The sequence below is a fragment of the Rattus rattus genome, chromosome X (genome assembly GCF_011064425.1).
Source record: "Rattus rattus isolate New Zealand chromosome X, Rrattus_CSIRO_v1, whole genome shotgun sequence".
In the NCBI taxonomy this organism is placed as follows: domain Eukaryota; kingdom Metazoa; phylum Chordata; class Mammalia; order Rodentia; family Muridae; genus Rattus; species Rattus rattus.
The window spans coordinates 11,486,228-11,497,392 of record NC_046172.1 but is presented as its reverse complement, the minus strand read 5'-3'; the positions used below and the strand labels follow the sequence as shown (position 1 = coordinate 11,497,392).

The 11,165-nt window shown below is 38.7% G+C and overlaps 1 non-coding gene across 1 annotated transcript; it reads right to left on the bottom strand.

Annotated features, from left to right (window-relative positions):
- Positions 1–1,913: 1,913 nt before the first annotated feature.
- LOC116889460 lies at positions 1,914–2,086 on the bottom strand. The gene has a single exon (XR_004386416.1). It is a non-coding gene; the product is annotated as a small nucleolar RNA SNORA62/SNORA6 family (small nucleolar RNA).
- Positions 2,087–11,165: the final 9,079 nt, after the last annotated feature.

Here is an 11,165-nt window from a genome sequence, read left to right as displayed (position 1 = left end):
ACAAAAGGTAAAGGCAAAAAGGCAAGTGTGTGTGTGTGTGTGTGTGTGTGTGTGTGTGTGTGTGTGTGTACAAGAGTGGAGGCCAATTTGTAGGAACTTGTCTTTCCTTCCAATATTTGGATCCTAGGATTGAATTACAATAATATTTGCTTGAAGCAGTTTCCTAGTCACTGAGCCATAAAAGGTGGCATCAGAAGGTAGAATTTAAGTGATAAATTAACATAGAAAAACTCTCAATTGTTTTCCAGCCATATAGGCTTTATATAGGACCAGAAATTGCTATTTAAAAATATATCTGAAGTCCATGGATATATTTTTTAAGTTAAAGTTTTCAAGTTAAATCATGGGGCTTTAGGAGCTTTTGTGTACCCGTGAGAAACAGTGCTTTAGTGCATAGCTTGGTAATGTTGAGACAAAGCCTAGATATAAAAATATCAAATGCTATCCTTTTAAAAATCTGTTTTGGAACTGTATCTCTGAAGGATTTTAGTGAATTAATGGACGTTCCTCTTGTATTTGCTTCCTTGGAAAGGAGTGAGTTATAGGGCTAGTGATATACGGGACTGAGCTCTGGACAGAGGTGTTTGATCTGAGACTCTTCTTAGCAGTGAGCCGACAGGAGAGCGGGCTAAAGCAGAAGCCTTGCGCAGCCAGTATGAGACCCCTGAGGATGGCTGTGACTGAAGAGCTTTCAGATTTCTATACTCATAAATTATCTTCTGCATACTGCAAGGCTTCAGTAACACTGAAAATTAATAGTTTAATCCTTTATATAAAGATGACAGTGTTGCGCTCGCTTCGGCAGCACATATACTAAAAAAAATGACAGTGTTTATCCTGTTCTTATGGAAATAATGGGCTGATAAACAAGAAGAAGAGAAAGTATTGCTGAGATAAGAGGAAGTGAGGGCAAATCTACAAAGGAGACCAGAACTGAAGAGCAAGTTTAAGAAGGCAGAAATGTCTGTGGAAGATTAAAGAGGCGAGCCTACAGCAGGGTCGAGCACAAATTTTAACTTTCTAGGAATCTCAGAAGTCCCTGAGACTTTCTTTGGCTCAGTTTTTTTTTAAAAGGTAGGGGGCATCTAACCGCTAGAGAGATGTCTCAGTGGTTAAAAGCACTGGCTGCTCTTTGAGAGGACCTGGGTTCGATTCCCAGTATCCACATGTCAGCTTACAAATCTTCTGTTAAGTATAGTCCCAGGATACCCAACACACTCTTCTCAACTCCAGGGACACTAGGCATGCAGGTGGTATATAGACATATATGCAGGCAAAACACCCATACACATCAAATAAAAATCAGTCTTTCTTTAAAAAGGCTTCTGAGAAAGCTGGAAAAAGTGGAGTACAGGATAACCTCCACATGCAGCTGTTTAAAATGACTTTAGTGCTAAAATTGAGAGCAATAAAAACTATAACCAATTTGATTTTGATCCTTGTAAAAATAAAAATTAAAAAGTGGCAAGAATTCTAAAGTCAATCAGGGAGCCCAGAGATTGACTGAAGAAAATCAAATGAAAAAGTAACTGGAAAGTTTTGGTTAAGTCAAATAGGTCAATTACTTTTTCACCATAAGCTAATAGCCCTCAAACTACTGTTGCAGAATCTCATGTATCCAGAGTGAGTTTGAAATGACTAAGGCCATCCTTGGGTCCTTCCTGTATCAGATCCAGTATCTTGGCAACCGTATCTATGCTCTGAGAGGAAAACCCACAGTTTAATGATTTACTAATCCTACTTATTCAGCCATTGTGATTGTGAGGTGAAGACAGCTAGTTACACTTGTATGTCCCCGTTCTCCTTTTCATGTTTATAAAACCTGTTGTTCTGAGAACATGGATGCTCAGAATACAGATTACATTTCTAGTTTTTGTTTTCATTGAATTTGACATATGAATGTATTTTTTAACATATGTGGCAGTGACCACTACCAAACTCCAGTCATAGAGGCAAGCTCTACTGGTGTTAGCAAAAATCCTGCCGTAGGTTCAATGTAGCACACTTCCGACACTCAGAAGTTCACTGGATATGGATGCATTCTAATGAAGAGAATGGAATCCAGCCAGCCTCAAAAGCATGCTCCTTCTGCCTCAGCCTCTGGAGTGTCTGAATTGTAGGCGTTTATTACCACAACTGTCTCCCAGAAGCTATTTTAAAGGAAGGAAAATCCATATCCCTTTATTCCTCTTCTCTCTCCCCTGGTTTGATTACAGATGTGATGACAATAATTTTCACGACAGAGTAACCATAGTAGAGCAACAAGATGGAAGGAGCCTAGGTTCCCGAAATTGTTTGTGAAATTGCGACACCAAGCTTCTTGTCTATTGTAGACTTTTACACTAGGGGATTCCTTTTTCCTTCTTTAGTTTCTTTTGCAGATCAGCATATTCTTGATACATTTAGTGCAGAAGTCTCAACTCACTTCAAATTCAGACTTTGTTTTTTGTCTTCTCTGGTAAGCATATTCCTTCCCCATGGAGAATATACAGAATTGTATCTACCACCACTTTAATGCCATAGCAATCATAAAATCTTAGTGGCGTGCCTTCTGCAGGTCAGCCCAGATATGTTTTCATGGCACTGACAGGGATACTTTTTCAAGCCCTCAGTTGCATAATCTTTGTAAATATTTCAGTATTGTACCTGAAGATTGTACCTGAACGAATTGTATCAGACACGAATGGAATATTTGTGTCTCTTCATGGGAGGAATTGCAGTCACTTGGCAAAAGGCATGAATGGGATGCTGTGAAAATTGATCTCACTGATGCAGTCAGTCTAACCTCAATACTAATGTTTTTAAAGTAGGCTTTAAGTAAAATTCGGGGACAGGTTCTCATAACACTTTGCGGAGATCTGACAGTTGGTGTATTGCTGAAGCAAATGTATCATGTTATCTCTAACAAGAGACTTCCATTCTGATTTGGATTCCAATGCCAACTGCACAGCCTGGCATTGATTTTAGTCTGTTCAATTTTGGAAGGTGGAAGATAAATTTACTGTTCTTAAATATAATGACAATAAAAGAAGCTGAGGTTCACTAAGTTCTGAGCTAAAATTTAGATTGTTAAACATGGACTACATGTGAAGTAGGTTTTCTTCACCATTACCTCTTCTAAAATAAGAACGTTCCCTGACAATTCTATAAAAGACTGTATCTCTAATCTCATATCCTATCACTATTGGCTGTTGTCTGCTTGTATGCTACCTCTTTTACTAAGCGCCCTTTCTACAAAGGCAAACATTCTGTTCTGCTTGCTATTGTATTCAGAACACCTATAAAGTTGCTAGCCTTACACTAGGTGCTCAAACATTTGCTGACTGCTGCTGTGACTGCATGCACATGACAGGTCTATGAATATTCAATCGTGGGGTGCTCATGAAACCCCACCCATTTCCAGATGATTTAGAGGCACTTAATAGTAGCAAGGTATAAAAGCTTATCGGGTTCCATTCCACTCAGAGGATTGATAGGCAGTTAACCGCAGCAAAAGGGGGGCAGAACACACAAGGCTCCTCCCTTCCCAAGGAGCTATACGAAGCTAATGGTTGCTGGCATGGGGCAGGGATTTTTTTTTCAAACAGTATAGACACAGTGAGATGCCTATGCTTCTGTAAATAACCTCTCACTTATGATTCTTTTAGTAACCCTAAGTAAATTTATTGTTTCACCAAACCAAGGAAAAACATTAAACTAGAAATGAGACTAGCTGGGAAGAGGGAATCACTACAAGTAAAAGCTGATGAGAGAACATTGTGTATGTATTTGAGAATGTTATAAAGAAACTGTGTTCTTGGACGTGGGAACTGAAATAGATGCCATGGAGGATCGCTGCTTACTGACTTCTTCTCCCGGCTTGTTTCTCCCGGCTTGCTTCTCCCGGCTTGCTTCTCCCGGCTTGCTTGCTGAGACCACCCATATCAGCCATTATTCAGGATGTCCCACAGACTAGCCTACAAGCAGTCTGATATAGGGAGGCCTTTTTCTCAGTTGAGGTTCCTCTTCTTAGATAATTAAAACTCTACATCTCCAAAAACAGAAATCGATGTCTGAAACTCTAAAAGCCCTCCACATGAAGCATAAAAACGTTAGAATTATACATCTTTCTGTACCTGGGAAAACTAATGATGATATTCAAGATAAATTCCACTGAGAAGGGGAAAGATACATAATTTCCTTTTTTATTGGATATTTTTTATTTACATTTCAAATATTATTCCCTTTTCCAGTTTCCCATCCATAAACCCCTCATCCCACCCCACCTCCCCCTGTTTCTATGAAGGTGTTTACCCACCCACCCATCTACCCCTTCCTGCCTCCTGCTCTGACATTCCCCTACACTGGGAGCCCAGCCTTGGCTGGACCAAGAGCTTCTCCTCTCATTGGTCCCCAACAAGGCCACCCTCTGCTACGTATGCAGCTGGAACCATGGGTCTGTCCATGCGTACTCTTTGGATGGTGGTTTAGTCCCTGGGAGCTCTGGTTGTTTGGTATTCTTCTTCCTATGGGGTTGCAAACCACTTCAGCCCCTTAAATCCTTTCTCTAACTCCTCCAATGGGGACTCTGTTCTCAGTTCAATGATTGGCTGAGAGCATTCGCCTCTGTATTTGTAAAGCTCTGGCAGAGCCTCTCAGGAGACAGCTATATCAGGCTCCTGTCAGCATGCACTTCTTGGCATCAGCAATATTGTCTGGGTTTGGTGGCTGTATATGGGCTGGATCCCTAGGTGGGGCCGTCTCTGGATGGCCTTTCCTTCAGTCTCTGCTACACACTTTGTCTCCATATTTCCTCTTGTGAGTATTTTTGTATCCCCTTCTAAGAAGGACTGAGGCATCCACACTTTGTCCTTCTTCAGCTTCATGTTGTATCATTGGGCTATCTGAGCTTTCGGGCTAATATCCACTTATCAGTGAGCGCATACCATGTGTTTTTCTAAATTGGGTTACCTCACTCAGGATGATATTTTTTAGTTATATCCATTTGCCTAAGAATTTCATGAAGTCATTGTTTTTAATAGCTAAGTAGTACTTCATTCTGTAGATGTACCACATTTTTTGTATTCATTCCTCTGTTGAGGGACATCTGGGTTCTTTCCAGCTTCTGGCTAATATAAATAAGGCTGTCAGAGCTGACCCCATGCCAAGGAGTTCATAATTTTTAAAGAGCTGACAGTGAGGGCAGCCTTGGTGAGTATTAGAATAGTGGAAGTGGCCTGAGATATTCTTTTCTTTAACTTTGAGATAGGGTCTACCTGTGTTGTCCTGGGTAGCCTGGATCACTGAGATCCTCCTGCATCTGTTTCTGGAGTGCTGGGTTCAAAGGCATGTGTTACCACACCCTGCTGAAATGCTTGAGTTTCTTAATCTAGCTGTCAGATTCTTCAAACAGTGGGCTCAAAAGATTATAAAGGAGGAGCTCAACCCTGAATTACATCTAAGCTTAACCAGTTTGTTATACATGTACCTTATAAAATACTTAAGATAAAACAAGTATCTTTTACAAAGAGTTTATGTTCACTGAAATTATTAAAATCAACATTCATGTTTATAGATAAAATATTCTCATATGTGTTATATAGCTAACAAATGCAACACACTAATTTGATCTCTGTATGTGTTTTTTATATGTGTGTGTGTATACTTTTATCAGTAACATAACCACTTCAACATGAAATCCATTTGGAAGCTTTTTTTTTTCTGCATTTACATATGCATATGTGTACACATACATATACACATATATACATATATGACACACATATATAACGCACACATACACATACACACACACATATATATATATACATACATATATATGTATATATATATACATATATATATATAATTTTTTCTGAGAGAGGGTCTCACTACATTGCCCTGACTCATTATGGAGAGGATAGATCAGGTTGGCATATCACAAAGACCCGCTTGCCTCTGCTGCTGGAGCACTAGGATTAAAGGTGTCCCTTATCTACATCCAGTTGAAACATTTATTTAATTTCATTTTATATGTATGAATGTTTTGACTAAATCTCTGCAAGTGCACCACGTGTGTGCCTGGTGCTCACAGACTCGAGATGATATCCAGACAGACCCCTGGAACTGGGTTACAGATGGTTGTGAGCAGCCATGTGGATTCTGGGAATAAGCCTGGGCCTCTGCAAGAGCACTTAGTTCTCTGAATAACTGAGCCAGCTCTCCAGCCCCTCTTCTCTACATTCTTTAAAATAAAACACAATGAGCTCTTTTCTTTATCTTATCCTGAGTATTTCTTCAATTTCCTCCCTTTGCTTGATAGTTATATTTTCTTGCAGTATGCAGCTTACCCTTTCAAACTTTGAAGTTACAATAGACTCTGCCAAGTGTTTTGTTTACTTAAAACTGTAATACATGTCTTCTATCTTCTGTTATGACTCTGTGCTTAAGATGTTAGGGGAACTATTTGTAAGCCCTTAGTAAAGGGGAAAGGAAGAGAGATTTAGTCAATGTAAGCCCAGCATGGGAGATGTACTCCTGAGTGCTTAAGGACTCATGAAGCTTCTCCTAAAAAATTAAAATTGGATTCACAGACAGACTCTCAGTAGGGTGTCTGCCCTTTTTATGTACAACACCTCGAAGTAAGCAAGCCACCTACAGGTGAGCATGGCCTATACAGGCCCACTTCAAATTTAACAAAAGCTTTCTTATAAAATCTGTACATACGATCTGTATATAAAGTCAATATCTGTAAAAGGCTTTTTCTGTGGTTCATACTATCTACTTTTGATTGCTCTTCTCTAAGAGCAGTTAACATTTTAGTGTCTTGATCTGTCAATTGGTTTTAAAATGTGACTTTATTTGTGTCTCTGGCTCATGTCAATGTATGGTTTAAGAAATATGTGGTAACTAATCAACCAATTTTTTAAGTTTGCATTTTGCTAAATTATAAAGATTGCCAATCAACTGAGAAATACAGCTGGTAATTATTATTATTAAAAGATATTTCTTCAAATTTTAAAATTGCTTTGCCCTTAAAATGAATAGTGAATAGATATGAGCAATTATTTTAAAAATTGGCTCATTTGCTTTGTGTGCTATTTGCTTACTGCGTCCTAAACTTTATATATACATACACACACACACACACACACACACACACATATATTATATATATATTTAAAATGTATACACTTCTAGCTTTCTGCATTTATCTTAAGATTTTTTGTCATTCTTTAACAAAGATTTAGAACAAGACAAAAAAAAAAAAAAATACAAGAGGGAAATGAACGAATACCTCACCCTAATTCTAAAATTCCACAGCTGGAGAACTAATAAATTTCATCTATTTCAAATAGAAATATACCAGTGCAAGACTGTATAAGCAGGTTCTGTGAGGCAGGCAAAGACTAGACTGTCTAGGAGAGAAAACAGAAAGCTGTGGCGAGACTGAAAACCACCCTCTTATTGGGCACATGTTGACAGCTACTGGAGCGAAAACCAGAGTTAGTAGTGCAGGGCTGAGTTAGGCATTTTATAAAATTCCTTCCTCCTCCCATTTTCCTTATCATTTCTTCCTGAGTCCTCTCATGGTCTTTATCACTTTGCCCATATGTTTGCCCCTGAGTAGGTCTTTTCCTCTCCTAAGCTTTTCTCATAAGAAAGGAAATATCCATCTAAGGAAGGCTGCTTCTGTTTTCCCTATCTGTATGTAATTTTTGAACTTTTGAGACCTGAACCCAAATTTTGGGTCTAAAGCAGTGAGACCTTCATAAATAGTTTTCCCCCTTTGTGATAAACTCAAGATTTTGTGTTTGGTAAAAAACTGTTTTTGTTTTGTTTTGTTTTGTTTTGTTTCTGAGCTGGGGACCGAACCCAGGGTCTTGCGCTTGCTAGGCAAGTTCTCTACCACTGAGCTAAATCCCCAACCCCCTAAAAAACTGTTTTATGATTTTTTCTTTTTTGGTTTTTTTTCTGTTTGTTTTTCAGAAGTTTTGTCCACTTAGAAATTTGTGTCAACAAAGTCAATGTTCATTTGAGAATCAGTCTGTGTTAGTCTTAAGTAGCTGCTTGGTACGCAGGTATTTTAAACTGATTTTTAGTATACTTATGTCCCTATGTATATGGGACTAGAGACATATATATCTGTGTATCTAAGCTATATATTATGCAAATTTTGTATATATAAAGTATATATATATATATATATATTTAAAACATCTACAATTTCGTTCATGCAGCATAACCAGCAAGTACTGCTGCTCAGTCCTGTGCTTTCTCAGCGTCAATTGTGGCTTATTACAGCCCCTGTTATTGCCAGGGCTCTAGCTAACCTGAGCTAGCCTGAGCAAAGTGTACAGCAAGCCAGACCATACCCTTGTTCCCCTTGAGCTGGGGTCAGGCTAAATAACTTGACCTATTTCTACCAATGGTTTAAAAAAAAAAAGAAATACAAGAAAAGCCCAGCTCCATCTGGATAAGAACAGCAAGCTTTGTGGCATCTTAACTTTATTCTGCCTAGACCTTCACCACTGCAATAGCACTGAGAATCCACTGTCCACAGTCATGGTGAAAGTAAGAATTCTGAAAGCCACTGAACAAGTAGAACAGCTGAAATATTTTCAAAGCCTCAGTTCCGAAAAGTATCCTTATTTGACCTGGCTTGTGGTTCTGGGAAGAACATGTCCAAGACTGTCTTTATTAGATTGATGTGGACCACTGTGGAAAAGATTTTCTACAGGGAATTTCTCAAGTAACCAGGGACAATGGTTGAACCTTCAAATTTTCTATGGTAGATAACAAGTAGGCTGCAGAGGTTAACAAAGGAGCCCTACCTGGTTTAGACATGAGAAACACTTTCTATTTTATTAAAAAAGAGTCACTGACCTCTGACAATGTCACTCATAAAGGGGGTTATCTGACCACCAATTATACCGTTTGCCTTGGCTATGTTGCTATTCACATGTGTCACGTGGTGCTAGGGAAGCATGTGACTGAAGAAGGTCCCTTCATTCCCTGTCTTCCTGCCTCACAGCCCCTCTCAGAACGAGGTTCACAGGGACTATGGAACACTTTGACATTTTTCTGGAACTATAGTCATGTTCAGTGAAGTCCCGAGCAGACTAACTCCTTCTGTTGAGCTAACTTTGAAGAAGTCTTAGTGGGCAGAGTTGGGATCTATTTGGCTGTTGGTTGAGGGCATGCTTTCTCAAGTATACAGAGATGCTCTATAGAAACTGAGAAACTTACTAGGTTAGACATCTAAGGGAGTCTGCATCCAATTACCAGCTGAATGTTAGAGGTTGCGAGAAGACTTCCAAGAAACCACCCATGAGAAAGAATACGAACCTCACAAAATTATTTTGGAGAAATCACTAAGCAAAAGACTAAGAAACTCTGGAAAATAGACAGAATTTATCTTGAGTTACTCCATTATTTAAAATGTCCTCATTTTAGCAAAATTATGAGACATTCAAAGCAACAAAGTATTATCAATGTTCATAATAAAGGCAGCTAGTAGATATGATAGGGAATCTCAGAAATTGAAGTTATTAGATAAGACCTTAAAAGCTACTTTGAATATATTTAAAAAATTAAATGAAACCAAATACCTTAAGAACTGAAGGAAGCTGAGCACGGTGGTGCATACCTGCATCTTGGTGTTCACCCCAGTAATGGAGACAGTAAGTAAAGGAGTTTAAGCCCAGTCTCTGGAAGGTCAGACTGGGCTCCCTGAGACCTTGTCACAAAACAAAACAAAACTAAACAAAGCAAAACCAAAGAGAACAGAAAAATAAAGATACCATGCATGGTTGTTTACAGCTGAGTCTGAGGTAGGAGGAACACCCATGAGTACAAGGCCAGCGTGAGTTAGAAAATGAGCCCTTGTCGCAAAAGCAAAATGCACACGCACACACACACACACATACACATACACACACACAGAGAGACAGACAGAGAGAGAGAGAGAGAGAGAGAGAGAGAGAGAGAGAGGCAGAGAGACAGAGGCAGAGAAGCAGAGAGGGAGGCAGAGACAGAGAGAGAGACAGAGACAGAGAGACAGAGAGAGACCGAGAGACAGAGACAGAGACCAGAGACAGAGAGGGGGAACCAAAGTAAACAAGAACAGCCTTACCTGGGTTGGGGATTTAGCTCAGTGGTAGAGCTTGCCCTAGCAACCAAAGGCCCTGGATTCGTCCCCAGCTCCAAAAAAAGAGAAAAAAAAAAAAAAAGAATGCCTTTACCTGAAAGGGCAGGGTGCTGATATACTAAAGAATTTAAGAAACAAACCCAAACCTAGTTATACCCAGATAAGCAACAACAACAAATTATCAGAATTTGTCACAGGATGGACACCTTTTCAGTTAAAGGATTAAATGGAGTTTTTGGGCTGTAATGAAAAGACACTAGATGGTTACCTGAATCTGCACAAAGATAGTACTGGAGTACTAGTATGGGAACCACATAGATACACATGTATAAGGCAGTATAACTTGACATTTTCTCTGTAACTCTTCTATCACATCTGATTGAAAAAGAAACAATCCAAACCCATAATTCTAATCTGTTAAAAGCTCTAATTTTAACAATAATACCACAAGGATGGAGTATGGACTGCAATAAACTCAGGGGCAAAATTTTATATTCTTTTTGTAAATATATGTCTCAAATAGCTGGGCCTGGTGGGTGTAAGCAGAAGCAAGAGGATTGATCAAAATTCAAGGTTAGTCTCATCTACAGAGTAAGTTCCAGTCAGCCTGTGAGTTTCAATGAAACAAGATTTCTAAAATAAAAATTAGAGATGTAGGGACATGCTTCATTGGTAGAGCATGCCTGAGGCCTATATTTACAGATATAGAAGTTAAATATCTAATACAGAAAAAAAGTGGATTTAATTGAGATTTCTAAGGCAAGCATTAATGAGATAAGTGAAGAATGTCTAAGGAAAATGACAGATAAGTTAATCTGTATACTATACAGAACTCTCTTAACACAAAAAGGCAATAGTGGAGGAAAAGAGTAACAAGAAAATTGAGATATACCAGAAATAAAAATGAAAAATTCAGAGACAAATCCTATATTAGTAATTTTGTTAAATATAAATGAATTAGTTTTTCCAATTAAAAGGCCTAAATTGGGATGACAGAATTAAAAGACACAAACAGCCAATTATATGCTGGCTCCAA